We start from the raw sequence: 16924 nt of genomic DNA, 5'->3' as shown, positions 1-16924 counted from the left end.
ATATATATATATATATATATATATATATATATGCACTGATTCATTCTGGAAAATATAATGTTGTTCTTATACAAACGAAGTCTATATAGAACTATTATACAACACACTGCTTGCATTTGCTTAATTTGAAGCAGAATACATGTAAGACTAATCTTCGAAAGACCTTCTTGTTTCAATCCTATTTATTGAATCATTCTTTGAACATCTTACTATACCAGCAGTTTTATTTCACATGTACTATAGTCGATCCCTTTACAAAACAGGCTCAGATAACTGGAAACGAGGCAGATAAAAAATTTGAATCTCAGAGGTTAACACAAAAACTTCAAAAGACGCCTAGGGATTCAACTTCTTTTAATGGATAAAAAAATTGAGAGAAGAATGCATTTAGTATATATACATAAGAATAAATCAAAAATCTGCCAACCAATCTATCACATTGAAAATTTTAGCGCAAATATTTAACTGCATGCAATACTTTTATGCGAAAATAATGCAGAAAAAGTTTTCTCACAACTAGTTGAAGAGAATATGACTTTGCCAAAACACGTCATACTTTTTCCAGATACGTATACACAAGTGTTATAGTCAGTACCACAGTACCAATGTCACTCTTTTTGTATCATATCACAAAATACATAAATATATTTGTACCTTGGCCTTTAAACTATATTTGCGATCAATGAAGAGTATTTTTTTCTTAAGCTTTCAGTTTAAGAGTTCTACAGAAAATGAGTTAATGTAATAAACTGTAATACTTTAATAACGGAATCAGGTCTTCAAATGCATTGTTTTCTGTCAAACCAAATTAACTTCATTTTAAAGAAATGAAAAAGGTAAGGACGGCCAACTGTTGGTATGTTCTGGTACATGTGTGCGGACACGATGTACGTTTGATTTTAGTGGGTTGGTTTACAATAATGTACATCATCAGAGGAAAATCAAGCATGGCAAATGTCACATTAGCACTTATTATGGCCATTTTGTCGAGGCGAGGTCAATTTGTCATCCTAAGCGATTATTAAACGATGTCAACGAATGTACAAATGAAACATGTTCGAGCAGAGAGTCTTCCTTGATATGACTGCAGATGATATACTTAATAGTTATTTATCTACGAGGACCCGTGCTTGTGTATCTTTTTATATACATAAGTGATTTATTGCGATGGATTGAAGATACATGTATGAACATTAACTGATTATCAATGTTTGTATGCATTTTGGTCGATAATGCAGTTATTAGAAGTGAATGTTAGAATTCAGCCCCCACCCCCACTCCCCACCCGGGCATTCCACTGGAATTTCGAGACTTATATTAATTGTATTTTATATTTTGAATGAAGCACAAGGATATACACTCCAAGTCAATAGGCAAAATGGTAAATATTTATTTGGTATTGAAATGTTCATGAAAATTTTATTCCCATGATCTCAGACATCTAAGTTGCTCGCAATATGCAAACAATCAGATGGATGAACAATAAAGAATAAAAAAAAATGTTGGTTCGAATTTGACTTTTTTTTTAAGAATTCGACTTTTTAAAAAAAAATTCTAAACCTAATGCCTCTCGATGAACGTTGACAGAAAAGTTAACAATCCCTCATCTCAAATCTATATTTCCAAAATGAACTCATTTGTTGATGTTTTGTTTATTTATTCTATTTAATCTCGAGTTTCTTAAAAATTATGATAAATTATTATAAATACATTTGATATTTTAATATCAAACATGTATGTTAATTGATTTCTTGCAATGAATTTGCAATCATGGTGACAGTTTTTTTTTCTCTCTCTCCAGATTTTCCATTCAAAATGGGAAAATGAATTGCATTTTTTTTAACAAATCACTTACAAATTGAAGTTTTTACTGGTCAAAAAGGTTACATTGTTAATACAGCCAAAATGCACTGAAGTATATTTCCGTCATTTTTTTTTCTTTCAGATACATGTTAAACGTAATCTTGTTTCTTTGGGGAAAGGAGGTGAATATCATTTAAATTCCTGCATTATTTGTTTAAATATATATTTTGTGAGTTTCTTTTATCGCTATGCAAAAAAATTACCTTTCAATTCGAAATTGCAAATTGACAATGTATTTTTACAATTAACCAACAATTGTACTTACTTGAGTATATCATCAAAAATTCTTGCATCTAAAAGAGTTCCACCCGAGGATAAAGTGTTTCAATGTCCCCTACAGAATATAAACTGGAAAGGTTAACTATTTCCCAAATTAAAGTAAAAATAGAAAAGATTTGCATAGTTGCAAGTCATATTGAATCCAGGGGTGAAAGTTGTCATTTATAATAATTCATGAAGAATTTCCTTGCATGGCTGATTACATAGAGACAAGAAAAGTACTCATTCACTTTATAATGACTTTGCTGTCTATTACTTATACGTAGAACCCCAAAAATAAAATGACCTACAAAACTTTGAAAAATAAGGACAGTGACACATACGCAGTGCAATTTACTCTGAGATTTATACTGGACAAAAAAATAGAGATAGTGGGCATTTAGTTTCATAAAGTTCTGGGAGAAATAATTAGTGAAATACCACATATACATGGATTGAGAAAACATTTTGTGACTTGAATCCTGTTCACTGTTTGCTTCTTCACAATTTCCACGTGTCCATGAGCCGCACGATAAAAATGTGGTACACACTGGTTAGTTGTGTAAAGCAGACATTCGATTGATAAAATGAACTACGAATGAACGCGACTTCATGCTTGAGGCTGGAAAAACCCAGCGAGATGTTATTATCCGGTTTGTTGTGTCCCAGAGTTCATCTCTAGACTTTGGACACGATTTCAGGGGACTGGCACAGTCAACGAGAGGCCTAAGAGTTGAAGACCTCGTGCCACAACGCAATACCAAGACCGGGATATCGTAACGTTGGCCCGGAGACAACGTTTTCAACCTGCTCCAAGACTGGCTCGTAAGTTTAATGTTGCCACAGGCCTGCAAATTACACCCCAGACTTTGAGAAACAGAATTCATGCAAATAATCTCAGGGCTTACAGGCCATTAATGCTTCCCAGACTTCTCTCACGTCATTGAGAATTAAGCACGCATAGAATTCGAGCATCAACATGTTAAATGGGATAGACGAGGGTAGGAGCCGGTGCTGTTCACAGATGAGTCCCGCTTCTGTCTGGACTTTCACGATGATCGAAGACATGTGAAGAGAGAGGTCAGACAGAGATACAGCCAGGCATTGGTGGCTGCACACAATCTTTGGGGATGGCTCTGTGATGATTTAAGGTGGGATCTTTCTGGTGGGTCGCACAGACATGGTAGCCATCAGGAACGGTGCACTGACTTCTCTCCGATACAGGAATGAAATTCTTTACCCTGTCGTCAGGTTGTTTGTAGGAGCAATCGGGCCAAATTTCATTCTTATGAACGATAACGACCATCATCATCGTGCTGATGTGGTTCAGGAGTATCTGCAGAGGGAATCTATTGAGCGTATGAAGTGGCCTGCTGTCTCACCGGACCTGAATCCCATCGAGCATGTGTGGTATCAACTTCAGCATCAACAAACCAACCACAGACTTTGGATGACCTTGATATAGCGCTGAGAGGAATTGAACAATCTCCCATAACAGAACATTGTGAATCTCATAATGAGTGTGCAACGTCGATGCCAGGCTGTTCTGAGAGCAAACGGAAGTCACACCTACCGAGTAGTAATGATCTGAGTAAATTTTGGACATGTTCTGTAAAGTTCAAGTTGTCTTTCATGGAGTTCTTCAAGTCATTCAGTGACATGTTCTAAGCACAATGAACCCCCCAAAAAATCAATAAATGAAATGGAGATTACTGATTAAATATTGAAAAAGATGTCACCGTTTGTGTTTCATATATTCTTTCATGTACGTACAAAGGTTTAGTTTCAATCCATTGTTTCCTTACTTATTTTGTCCAGTATATGATAAACCAGACTCAGAGTTTGAAATACTGGTACCTGTCTACTATACATTAAAGTTGCAGTGTAGCGAAATATTTTTTTAACACAGAAATGACAAAAAATGAAGTTCAATTAGGCACGGGAGTTGCACGTGAATAGTTTTTGCACTTAATTGACCTAGATTCATCTCATTTGAAAACTACAACCGGAAAAGTAATATAATAACGAATAGGATATATACATATTTGGTTGAAAAAGACGTCAAATAATGACAAACAACATTATTTTTTTTATTTGCTTTCCGATTATAATGAAATCTAAAAATATCATTCTAATTTTATAAGAGGTGGGTACTGAATATCTCTAAGTATTATCAAACTAATGTTTAAAACCACAGATATTTATGGTAATAAATTAACGCCCTGCAAAGATAAAAATGTGTAAAAAGCCAAACAGACATGAAAATTTATTTCAGTGTCAAGCTTATGTTTCTAGATGACTACAAAAAGAAACCAGACCGTTTAAATAGACTGATATAGGGAATTAAACCTTAAAGCTAGTAACATGACATTGCTCAGTATACTGGAAACTAAATTTTACACAAAACTAATTTTACATGTACTATTCGAATTTAAGAGCTTTATTCTCTTAAATGAAGTTTTGGACATAAATCATACGTCTTATTTACATTCTTCGGACAATAAGTAAGAATTGTTTTCGTGAAAATTTTTTATGGGAAATTGAGTGCATTTACGGAGCGAAGAAGCACAGTTTGAATGTAACTGTAAAAAGGTGAGAATATATACATGTATGAACAAATGCTTTTTTTTAAGATTAGCATTTAAAAATACTTGTAGTTGTCGAAAATGAATTATACGATTTGTTGTTGAAAGCAAAGTAGGATGCTTTTATAGCTATTACAATTTGGTATTAATGAAAATCAAACTTATTTGTAGCATAATTTGTCATAATACAAAGACTTTCATTGTAATGTTTCTTCTTCAACACCTTTAACAGAGAATGAGGTCAGAGAACATTTCATTAAAAAAGTTTCTCACTATTGAGCAGTTTGAAATTCTAGGTACACCCAAATAAGAATAGATGTTTACTGTGAGTTATGTCAATCGAAAAAAGGCAGCGTAAATTAGCGAAATGTTATAAATTCACAGGTATGCCCCAATCTTAATGACATTTGTGAGAAAGGTCAAGTAAGTGTAAACCATCAAACCTTTTATTTGAGGAAAAAATGTTATTTCATAGTAATAAGACTGTATCTGAAATTAATCTTATATGCCACACTGAATATACAAAGTGAATAAGTTTTCAATAATCAAAGTCTAACAGTAATGAAATAGATTTTTTGAATTTTGATATTTCTTAAGCAAATCTTTTGCAGAATTTTATTCGACAAAATAAAATTCGCCAGAAAGGAATGAGGGAAATATGAACACTAGGAAGACATTAGTCGACAACGAGCGCCTTAGACTGTATAAAACCAGAACGAGTGGGGGTGTATCCACGTGTGTTACAGGGGAATTGTCAAAGGAAAGACATTTGCATTAGAAATTAACTCTAATTCTTTTACTCGAAATAAGAATGATAAAATAATAAACGTAATGCATGTATATATTTTATTCTTCAAAACTTTAGACCTTCATACAATAGGAACATAACGAAACGATAACATTAATCTTCGCCAAGCGCTCGGCACTTTGAAGTGAAAGTTGCGGGTCCTTCGAATAAGACCTTAAAAACCGAGGCCCCGTATCAAGGTACATGTAGGTGTTGGCGCGATAAAGAACCCTCACTGCTTAAAGGCCCTAAGTGCCAAGTAAAGGTCTAAATTTGAAGCCCTTCACCTGTATATCGTGACGTCTCTCTATGAGTGAAAAATTCTCAAACGGGACGTAAAAACAACATACAATCCATTCCATTGCATTCGACCTGCACAATCTTCCTTAGATTAAGGTTGTGAGCTGCAAAGTCTACTGCCAGATTTATTTTTAATATCCATGAGTCGATCGTAATGAGATAGATTAATACAAGACTAGTATTGCATCAAATTTGTTTAGTTCATAGTAAATTTATTTGATTTCTTTTTAGGTAATATTACCAGCAAGCTGGAAAAGATTCCCTCTAAGCGAAGAAAAGATTTTAGAATATAGTTAGGTTAATGCACTTTGATTCCACAGGCCTGTAAGGTTCTAATATGTCATTGTCTGTACACTGATTTGCATATTGTGGCAAGTAGTATGTTGTCAGTGAATATGATTTGTCAGTTGGTTTAATTTATTAGACGTTCCTTGCTTGGTTTATTACGAGCATACTAAAATGAACCTGTTCACTTTATCACCCCTACAAGTGCACATACCGTCCGGCTATATACTTATCATCGTAATTTAGATGTCCTATAAATTGTAAATAAAGGAACAATGGCAAAGTTGGATTAAGTTGGATTGTAGTCTGAGTAAAAGCTTTCAATTAACTTATTCATTTCGCTTAAAAAGAGATTTCGCTAAAAAATGTTCCTTAGGGATATCCGCTCCTCAGTCAGGAGCGGATAACTCTTAACATTATTATTTAATTTAAAATATTTTAAAATGAAGCTTGAAATTGAAGTCTTTTCGTTTAACAATTTTTATTTCATGCATCTCAAAATGATTCAAGGTTCTTTGAATCTTTAAAAACGGTCTTGTGAAAAGGTGTCATTTGTATCCCATGAAAGTTAAAATAATGAAAACATTTATAGAGAAATCGAATTTCCTTTAATTTAGCATTAGATTCCAATGTTTGCTAGCATCATATGAAATTAGAAGCGATCTGTGATGCCTTGCAATGGTAGTACTTTTTTTTTTTACACTTTGTATTATATCAAAATTGAAATAGGACTAAAGTACCGTAGAAGTATATAATAAAAAAACTATGCAATTTTCTCAAAAATGCTTAGATAACCTAATCTTACAATCCTAAATAATTTATGTTTGTTGATCAAACCCGCATAGCGGGTGTTTTTATTCATATTTCCTGAAAAAAATATTTGAGATTTGATAATTTTCTCTCTGTGATATGATTAACTCTGAACGTTGAAGAAACACCATGTGTAAATACGTATTACTTTCAGAATTCAGAGACATTTTTATGAGCATTTTCAATCACTCAACCCCTGCTGAGGATCGGACTACCTTAAGGAACATAAATCTTAGGTAATCATTGCAGGATTCTTAATGATTTTTACTCTTACCTAAACTCTATACAAGTTTACAAGCTACAAAGGGTAGAATTCTTCAAATCTGTACTAAACCTGGGACAGATTATAAACAAGACATTGTTATTTCATTAAACATAGACTTTCCACCTAAATGACAAAAAATATACGTTCTGAATTAAAAGAACAATGTTTTGTAACCATTCAAGAAAATTATGGTCAGTACAAACAGCATCAATGAACTACAATTATATAAGCGAATTTCTTGCAGGTTACTGATAACATTGTCTCATAGACACAACAATTACAGGTAAAAAGATTAAATACGGCTACAAAGAAGCTTGGTTACAGTGAGTAAAATTGAATTATTACTACTCTAGACGAGGTCTTTTGGTTTTCATTTATATAAAACTGCAATGTTGACAAGTTCTGAAGTGCAGGGTTTAATTTATGTATATTATGTTTTAGCATATCGAGGCAATTCTCTGAAAAATTATTCAAAAATTTCAAGAGGTCTTTTAGCTTTTAAGAGAACACAACCACTTAACATCCATGTGCTTTTAAAAAGAAATCTATACAATCTAGAACACCCTTCCAAAACATTTTGCAGACTATAATTTCCTAGTTTTCTTTTCTGTTTATAATTATTATAATTTATAATATTCTGTTTTCCCCATTCGTAGTCTACAATTACCCATTTGTATTGTATATTTTCTATTTGTATTGTATAATTTTTTAAAATTTTAATCTAAAATTGTATGTAAATTCTATATGTGTTCTATATTTCGTTATGTACATTTTTATTCGGCATTGCATTTATAGAATGCAAATGAATTTGGTTATTGAATACAAGTGAAATTTTAAACATACAATACATAATGTACAATATGATACATTATATTATAGCATTTGACAAGAACTGGTCAAACACATATTTAAGCTAATACCTCGTTATATAAATATAGTATCCAAAAATGTGACGTCAAAGTAATTTAAAATAAATGTCAAAAGAAGAACATTATCAATTTATTTTTCTTCATTGAGTTATGCTTTAAATAAACATGATAAAACTTTAAAATTAAATAAATGTTCAATGCCTTTGCAACTTTAAATTTTATATTCCATGGCTGAAATCAGAGGAATCAACATTTTCTCTTGAGTGTCCTTGGAAATAGTGTGTGGATATTTGTTGAAATATTTGGACTATAATTCTATTTTTGAAAAAAAATCAAAATGAGCCCAAATTAGACATTATGATAAGTAGGTGACACTTTTGACAGCGGTTTGTCACAGCACTGTCTATTTTAGTATGTGGCGACTTTCTAGTACAAAAATGTAAGAGAGAATTAATAAAACTGGTTAAGTAACAAAAAATTTCATCTTAAGGGAAAATCATGGTGAAATTATACATAGAAGAACGATTCCTACACCACTCCATTTTACAGACAAGATTCAACGTTTTAATTCTTGCACATCTTTAACCTCAGTGTATTTTCAATTGTCTAGCTTGACAGTTGAGTGTTAAAAATGTAAATCAAAGCTATTTTATAACCTTTTCAGGTACGTATCATTTAGTGCATGGTGATATGGTTTGATTTTCTTTTTCTTGAGCAAAATACATAAAAGAATTTCTACATTCATCAATCAATTTACAATTATTCATCAATTCCAGAGCTAAAATCCTAAAATAAAACCCGGGGAATATTAAAACATTATAAATGTATAAATTCTAGATGAAAAATTAAAATGTGCGGTTTTACTGTGATGAATAAAGATATGCACAATATCAGGGTTTTGATTTGTTTTTTGAAATTAGTAAGCGTTTGCAATTGGGATTTAATATTTGAATTAATTGATTAAGAGAATGAAGTATGGAGATAACGAACAGTAATCAAGCTTAAAAGTCCATTGAAACAATACAGATCGGGAGCAGAGCAAACACGGACCTCTAAAACATCAGAGGTGGGATCAGGTGCTATGGAGGAGTAAGCATTCTCTGTCGACCGGTCACACCCGCCGTGTGCTCCTTTTCATGGTTGGGCAAACGGAAAAATCTGTAGGCAATTCAGAATGTAAATAATGGCCTAACGATTAGCATGAAAAAGGCAGTCAGCATCCAACTTAATTATTGATATGATACTGACAAGGTCATCGTATCGACCATAGAACTTGCGAAATGTTGACTTCAAACGAGACTGTTGATATCCTTGTTTCGTCAATTTGTTTGCCTCGTTTTAGAAATTGTTTGTATGTAGAGCATGCTCTTGCGTATCGATTCAACTGGGAGACATAAACTTCATATGCAGGTGATAAGGGTATATTGCTACATATTATTAATAATAATTTTGTAGAAGTTAACGATAGAAAAGTTGAAATCATCACGATTATCACAAGTTTTGTTATGTTACCATTCAAGTCCTTTTCCAGTAAACACCCAAATACAAAGCAGAAGTATCAGACCCTTCGGTATGCTCCATCTCAAGCCCACCGGGACACACCGAGTCGATATACTGTACGAACAGAAGCAACTATTGCTAATTGATAATACGTCGTCGACACATCTAAATGCGAGCCAAAAGCCACAGCAAGTGTCCTCCTCCTCATGTAGAAGTCCCCGAACCAACTCTACTTCTTATGGATATAAAAACAGGTCTGCCAACAAGGAGCACAATTGAAACCCTGGGAATTCCGATTGTTGGAAATCTTGATCTCCCAAAACTACATAGATGTTGTCAATCAGAAACCCAAGCATCTTCTTAATATCAGCTTCGGAGTACTTGTATGTACATTGTACAAGCAGAATGTTTTTTAACAAAACAATTTTGCAAATGACCAATGACAAGGTAAGTATATTTACGATTTCCATTTATATTGAAAAAGTGGCTGTCTGTGATGTAAAAAAGCCTGGACTTAAATTTATCATGGGGAATGATTAATTTATAAAAGTGATGAAAAGTCGTATGTTTAGATGTTATTGATTTTGGTAAAATTTTGTGATTTTAAATTTTTAATAAGTTTCTTGGAGTTTTTAAGTATCCACATCTGATTTACACAGCCTATGGAATATATTGTACAGTACTCCTAAAGTTTCTCCTTCACTGCTGTTAATATTCTAGGTAGGAGTAAAGAAAGAAGCTAGGTAGAACATTTACTGGAACCCGCTATTTATATTTTGTGTGTAAGGATATTATGTAGTTTAGCAATCCAGTATAAGTATGATAATTCATAACAATCCGCAATCTTAAAGTACACAATGCATATTTTGAAACAGATTATTATGCATGATTAAGAGATAATGAAAACTTTCCCAATTAATCAGAATTACAGTTATGACTGTTATTAAAAATGAATGTCAATGGTAACAAATTTTTCTAGATCTGGAGCCTTCAAATCACCCAGTAGAGTTTCCTATGGAAGTTGCAACAGAATCATACGAAGAAGTAGAAACAGCATCACAAGGAAATCACAGGCATCTGACGTTACTTGTTTTTCTTTTAATAAAAAAATATGTCCCCACCTAATAATTCACATGGTGTACATCTTAAATTTTTCTAAATCGGTCACATCAACTTGTATTTTCGTCTGAAACTCCGTGAAATAAATTTCCTGCAACCGTATTCTTTCAGTGGTCAGTCTTTCGAGGTCTCAACTTACGGACAGTGCAACCAGAAGGGCGCATCACACTTGCAAATATTAAAAATCTCTCGTCAAACTAAATCTACTGCTTCAACAATCCGAGAAATTACCAAAGGGGTGGGGTTGGGGGCGGACGTTTTCTTTATTAAAAGAAAAATAAGTAACGTCAGGTGGTGAAGGAAATATAGATGCAAAAGATTAAGGCTTTATTTTCTTTGACTTTAGAATACTGTCAACAGCCTTAAGTTGATCATTTGATGTTCTTTTATACCGAGTAATCACCGAGTAATCAATGATAAGTTTTTTTTCGGAGATCAGCTGTTCATCAATTCCTGCTAAGTACAGACCTGTTACAGCCGTGGCACGGAGAAAATGGCTGGTAAAATAACCAGTAAATACCTGCAGATTTGCATAGACGCACAACAGTACTTTGAAGAGGGTGAATACCAATGGCAACATCTTCAAACCATAATGAGGCAGTCGGATATTTTTAAGGCCTTTAATAAAAGGCATGATCCGTATTCCCACTTTCTTTACACAATTACACTTATTTTTTGTACAAATTCACAACACAAACCCGGAATTGGTTTTGGACACATCCTCTGTGTACAGTAAATAACGTGTGCCATCGCTGTCTTCCTTTACTTGAACTTGTGAACTTGAAGCTGTGACTGTGTCCCTCTACGCAAGTTTCGGTGTTCTTGGCCCGCTCGTAAAGCGAAATTTAAGTAAAGGAGAAAGGCTGAAAACTGTTCTGTGAGAGAAAGAACTAATCGAGGGCCGTAGGCCCGAGATTAGTTCTTTCTCTCACAGAATGGACAGTTTGAGGCCTTTCTCCTACTTAAAACATGATTTCCTTTGTTCTGAAAATGAAATAAAAAAAATTACAAAACTGGTTGCAGATATGACAGGTAGCACACATACAATGACAAATTCATTGTTTACAGAATGGACAGTCATAGGTAAGCTAGGGATGCAGAGCAGTTTGTTGAATAACCATTGTGTTTCGGGCAGATGCAAATAACAAAAGGTCTTTGTCTTAAGAATGGACAGATACAGGTGGATTTTTGGGGATACTAGTATTTATACAAGTATGCCATGCTTCAAAATCAGTTTATAGTTTGCGTTGTAAAGGCATACATGTCTTCCTCTGATGGAGAGAGTATATGACAGAATCAAAATCTAATAAACCAAAATATGCATAAAAATGGTGATATTTGGATCTGGAAACATGCAGAAGAGTAAAAGTAAAAGAAATATTAGCCAAACTTTGACCCAAAAGTGAACTTCTCCAACAGATACAGATAATCAAATTTGAATCAAACCTGGAAATGTTTAATTTGAATTCTATTTTTGAGGATATATTAACTGCAGCAGTGTACTGGTGAAATGCATATTGTGTTTTGAATGTTGGGTTAGCCATGAGCCAATCTTCGAAATGTTTTACAAATCAAATCTGGAGATGTTTCATTTTTAATTATATTCTACGGAAATATTAACTGCAGCAGTGAAGTGTTCATGGAGCAAACTGTTTTCTGGGTGGAGGATTTAATATTAGACGTACTTCTATCTTAAAATGAATTCTCCTCGAGGGAATAATTTTTCCGGAAAGTCAAATGTGAAATTGTGTCATTTGAAATCAAGTTCTGTGAAAATTGAGTTTTGAGTATTGAAATAATGTACATTATTCATGAAATCAAGTGGATCCTGTGCAGACATTGTGTTCTGGATTAGCTTAGATCTCCGTGTTCTTTCTGTTGTTTACATGTAAATTAAAGAGTATTTAATGTATTTGTTTTGTTTCCCTCTTGAACACATTCCAAAGTTTACCTGTAACTCTCCATTCTGTTTGTTTTAACTGTCCATTCTTTTTGAAAAAACTGTCCATTCTTAAAAAGAATGGACAGTTTTCCAAAAAGAATGGACACTTACAGGTAACTTAATGGATTGTTTGAGGCATTAGCTCAACATTAAGCTATAGAATGGACAACACAAACAAAAGGTTTACGTCACAATCATGTTTTAATCCGAAAGAAAAGACTAAGGTACCCATCAATTTGGCCGGTTTATCGGAGTCTAACAAGCCCTTCTCCCACATGTTCTATTGTTCCACACTTATGAACTCTGCTTTCCTACAGGAACTTCCTAATCCTGTACTTGCCTCATTTGAAGGAATTCGTTGTCATCAAGAAATTAAGCTCGTCATCAAGAAATTAAGATTACAAATTTGCAATTTGTTACGTAGAAGGTGCCGAATTGATATAATAATGATCTCATAGGGTGTTTGGGCGGTAATGATTCCAAGCGTTGTTCCTTACTTCAGTGATGAAACTGCAAAGGCATTGATTTCAGATCGCATTGTCCATATCAAAATAGTTTGTCTAATGTTTTTTGTATTAGTCCATTCTGTAAATATACTTGCGGCTCATCTTGGTTTCTTCTCTCTGTTCTGAGGAAAGGCACTTCTGATAAAATTATTCATATCAGTCTCTGACAGGGGTCCCGCAAATTGTGAATTGTCCATTATTCTTGCATCATCGACATTTTTTTTATTTGTGTTTACAAAGTTTAAATTAAAGTTCACAACAACATTCTCCTTCTCCATTCCTAGTATATCATTTACGAGATTGTCGATATGGTAATCTGATGCAATCATCCATTGCTTTCAGACCTATATTTGCTTTGCGTCAGGAATATTTTATCACTCCCACCATCTACTACAAAGTAGCTGATTCCCAACACAAAGAGCACTAGTGAGTAGTTTTCATTCAAGCCTTCAGCATGTAACTAGTGTTAAAATTGTGATAAATTCACAACACCACCTGGATAATTGTTTTAAAAAATCTTACTAGTAATTTTTAAAAATATTTAAAATATTTTCAAAGTCATATAAGTTGAAAGTGCAAAAGTACACTGTATGTCATTTTGTGAAATAATATTAGTAATGTGAACATTGTAAACAAAGTTCCAGTGACCACCTATATCAATTCAAAATTGTTTGTTTGTTCGCTAGTTAAGCATCCCTTCGAAAATTTTTCACTCATATTGTCAAAAAAGAACTCTAGAACATTTAAAATTGCCAAATTTTTCAAAAGTCAGTAACATCAAAACGTAAGACTTTTCTACACTTTACACAACCATTCCTCACGATAAATTAAAAACTAGGCTTTTTGATATCAAAGATAACTTTTTCTTTAATAAAAATAGAAGCGGAAATTTTCTCATCTTGTGATTGGTCATCATCAAAATTACTTTGTTAAAATCACTGATTCTACACACAAGTACTCTGAAGTTGATAATATAAGGATGCTCGAGTTTTTCATTAACAACATTTATGTAGTCTTCGGAGACCAAGTCGTTGGAATTCCGAAGTGCACTTATTGTGCTCTTTATTCGCCGACCTGTTTTTATATTACTATGAAGCAGAATTTATTCAACCAGATGTCTCTGACGAGACTGTAGCTCTACTGGTGTGCTTATACAAAAAGAAGGGTGTATCTTAGCATAGTCTACATGTGTTAACGTCTAATCAAACCAAAACTGTAGAAGAAGTAGTGTTTTGAACGAATTTTAGAGACATTTCTTTTCATAGTAACCATGGCAACTTCGTTAAATTCACAAACTGATACACAGAATTCTGTATCTTGGTAAAGTCTACTTCTGCAACAAGTCTTGACCAAAAGGAGAAGTAACGCTTTGATTGGTTGTATGCTGTTTTACGTCCCGTTCGAGAATTTTTCATTGACATATAGAGACGTCAACATATACCGGTGAAGGGCTTTAAATTTAGACCTTTACACAACACTCAGGGTCATTTATCAGTGAGGGTTTTTTATCGTGCGAACGCCTACCGTTACACGGGGTCTCAGTTGTTAAGGTCTCATCCGAAGGACGCCTGGCGAAGGAACAGTTGCTACCTATTTTCTATCGATTTATGTCAGTCGTTGCCGTGATTCGAACACCCGACCTTCCAATCACGGAGTAACGTGTTGAAAGAATTTTAAAAAATTTCGTCGCCCGCGTGGCGCAGTGGTTAGCGCGTCTGCTCTAGAATTGCGGAGTAAGGAGCTGATCCTCACGTCGTGGGTTCCACGTGGGTTCGTGCGGGATGTGGAGACCGGTCCTTCGGATGAGACCGTATAAACCGAGGTCCCGTATCGCAGTAGGTGTTGGCAAGAAAAAGATTCCTCATTGCTCTATGGCCCTGAGTGTCGAGTACAGGTATTTTGCAGCACTCCACCGGCAAGTGGTGGCGTCTCCGTTTTAGTGAAAAATTTACGAGGGGACATTAAATAGCAAACAAACAAACAAAAATTCTTTTTTTAGTTACCATGGCAACACCATTAGTCAAAATCAGATATATGGAATTATGAATCTTGGTAAAGTCTACTTGTGTACCAAGTCTTATTGAAACTGGACCAAAAGACTGTAGGAATATTAGCATTTCGAAAGAATTTGAAAGAAATTTCTATTTTTAGAATCCGTGGTCACACGTTAAACCGAATCAACAAAATTATGTACCTTTGTATAGTCTTCTTGTGTACCAAGTCTTATTGAAATTAGACCAAAACGTAGAAGAGCATTTTGAAAGAATGTCTACGAAATTTCTATTTTTAGTAACTGGCAACACATTTGTTGAAATCAAAAACCAATATAATAAAAAACCAATATAATAAATGCTTACGATGAAAATCATGTTTGTTCTTTATTGTCACAGCTCAGACAAAGGTAAATTAGGCCTACATACAGACCCAATAGCAGGATACTTAATGCTCAAGGTTATATGGAAGAAACTAAAAATTATACAAATAAATACAAATACAAATATTTTATTGGCACAAACACAATTACAGTACTGAATGATTACAGTAATGTAGTGTACTCATCAGATACTAGGTGATTCATAACAATGTAGTTACTCATTTATAGCTAGAATATTTTTTCTAATATCAGATATTTGACATAAAAATAAAGATAATATTTTAAGAACCCTTTTACACCTGGTTTTCATCAATGATTTTAACAAATTGTCATTATTATGGATTGTTTGGTTGAAATTAGGGAAAGTAGATAATTTTGTTTTGAATATTTTTCTCTGTGCTTCATATTTCGGACAGAGCAAAATGAAATGTTTTTCATCCTCAATATCAAGGTTTTGACAAACTTTACAAAACCTATCATTTTTATTAATTTCAACATATCTTCCTTTTTCAATTTCTAAATTATGTGCACTTAACCTAATTTTTGCTAAAAATGATCTATCATGCAGTGACTCTAGTTTATCAACATAATGTGCACGTTTATTATTAAAACAGAAGTTATGATAGTTTTGAGGAGTTCATAATACTTGCATTTTGTTCTTGTAATATTTGATCATGAATACGTTGCTTAACAATGCTAAGCACTGGTTTCAATGACATATTAAAATTTGTTAAATAAGAAAACCCTAAGTAATTAAGACAAGTCCTTAAATACATAGACCATGTGTTATTTTCTTTAGTTTTGATAAAAATATCATGTGCCAATGTACGTTCAAATGAAATTAAATGATCAAGGTATTTGATAGCAAACATAATAATTTTTGATCTGACTGGGAGTCTTCCGAGTTCAGAATAGCAAACATTATTTGAAGTTTTGCAATGAACTCCTAAAATTTCTTTCAAAAATTTAATATGAAACTTTTCATAAGATGCCGAGCCTGAATTTTTTATGACCGACTCAATACCCCAAACTTCGCTTCCGTATAGCAAAATGGGAATTACCATGGTATCAAACAATTTTTCAAGTAATCGACAGGAATTATGTATTCCAAGGGTTTTCTTTATCTTGAATAAAGCTTTTCTGGCTTTATCTACCAACTGAGCTGCAGCAAGGTTAAATTTGCCATTACATTTAAGATTTATACCAAGATAGCAATATTTGTCAACAGTTTCAATACAGATACCATTTATAGTAAAATGGTTTAAAAAAGTTTTACCATTAGAATTAAATACTATAATTTTTGATTTGGACGTGTTAATCTGTAGCTTCCAATTAACACAATAATTTTCAAGAATATTCAGGCTACATTGTAGACCATCAGCACTACTTGACAACAAAACTAAGTCATCTGCATATAATAAGCAGTGTATTTTTGTATCTTTTACTAATATTGGATCAGAG

The sequence above is a fragment of the Saccostrea echinata genome, unplaced genomic scaffold, assembly GCF_033153115.1.
Source record: "Saccostrea echinata isolate AGI-Se365-2 ecotype Australia unplaced genomic scaffold, CSIRO_AGI_Sech_v1 ptg000025l, whole genome shotgun sequence".
In the NCBI taxonomy this organism is placed as follows: domain Eukaryota; kingdom Metazoa; phylum Mollusca; class Bivalvia; order Ostreida; family Ostreidae; genus Saccostrea; species Saccostrea echinata.
Note: the sequence above shows the minus strand (reverse complement) of the source record.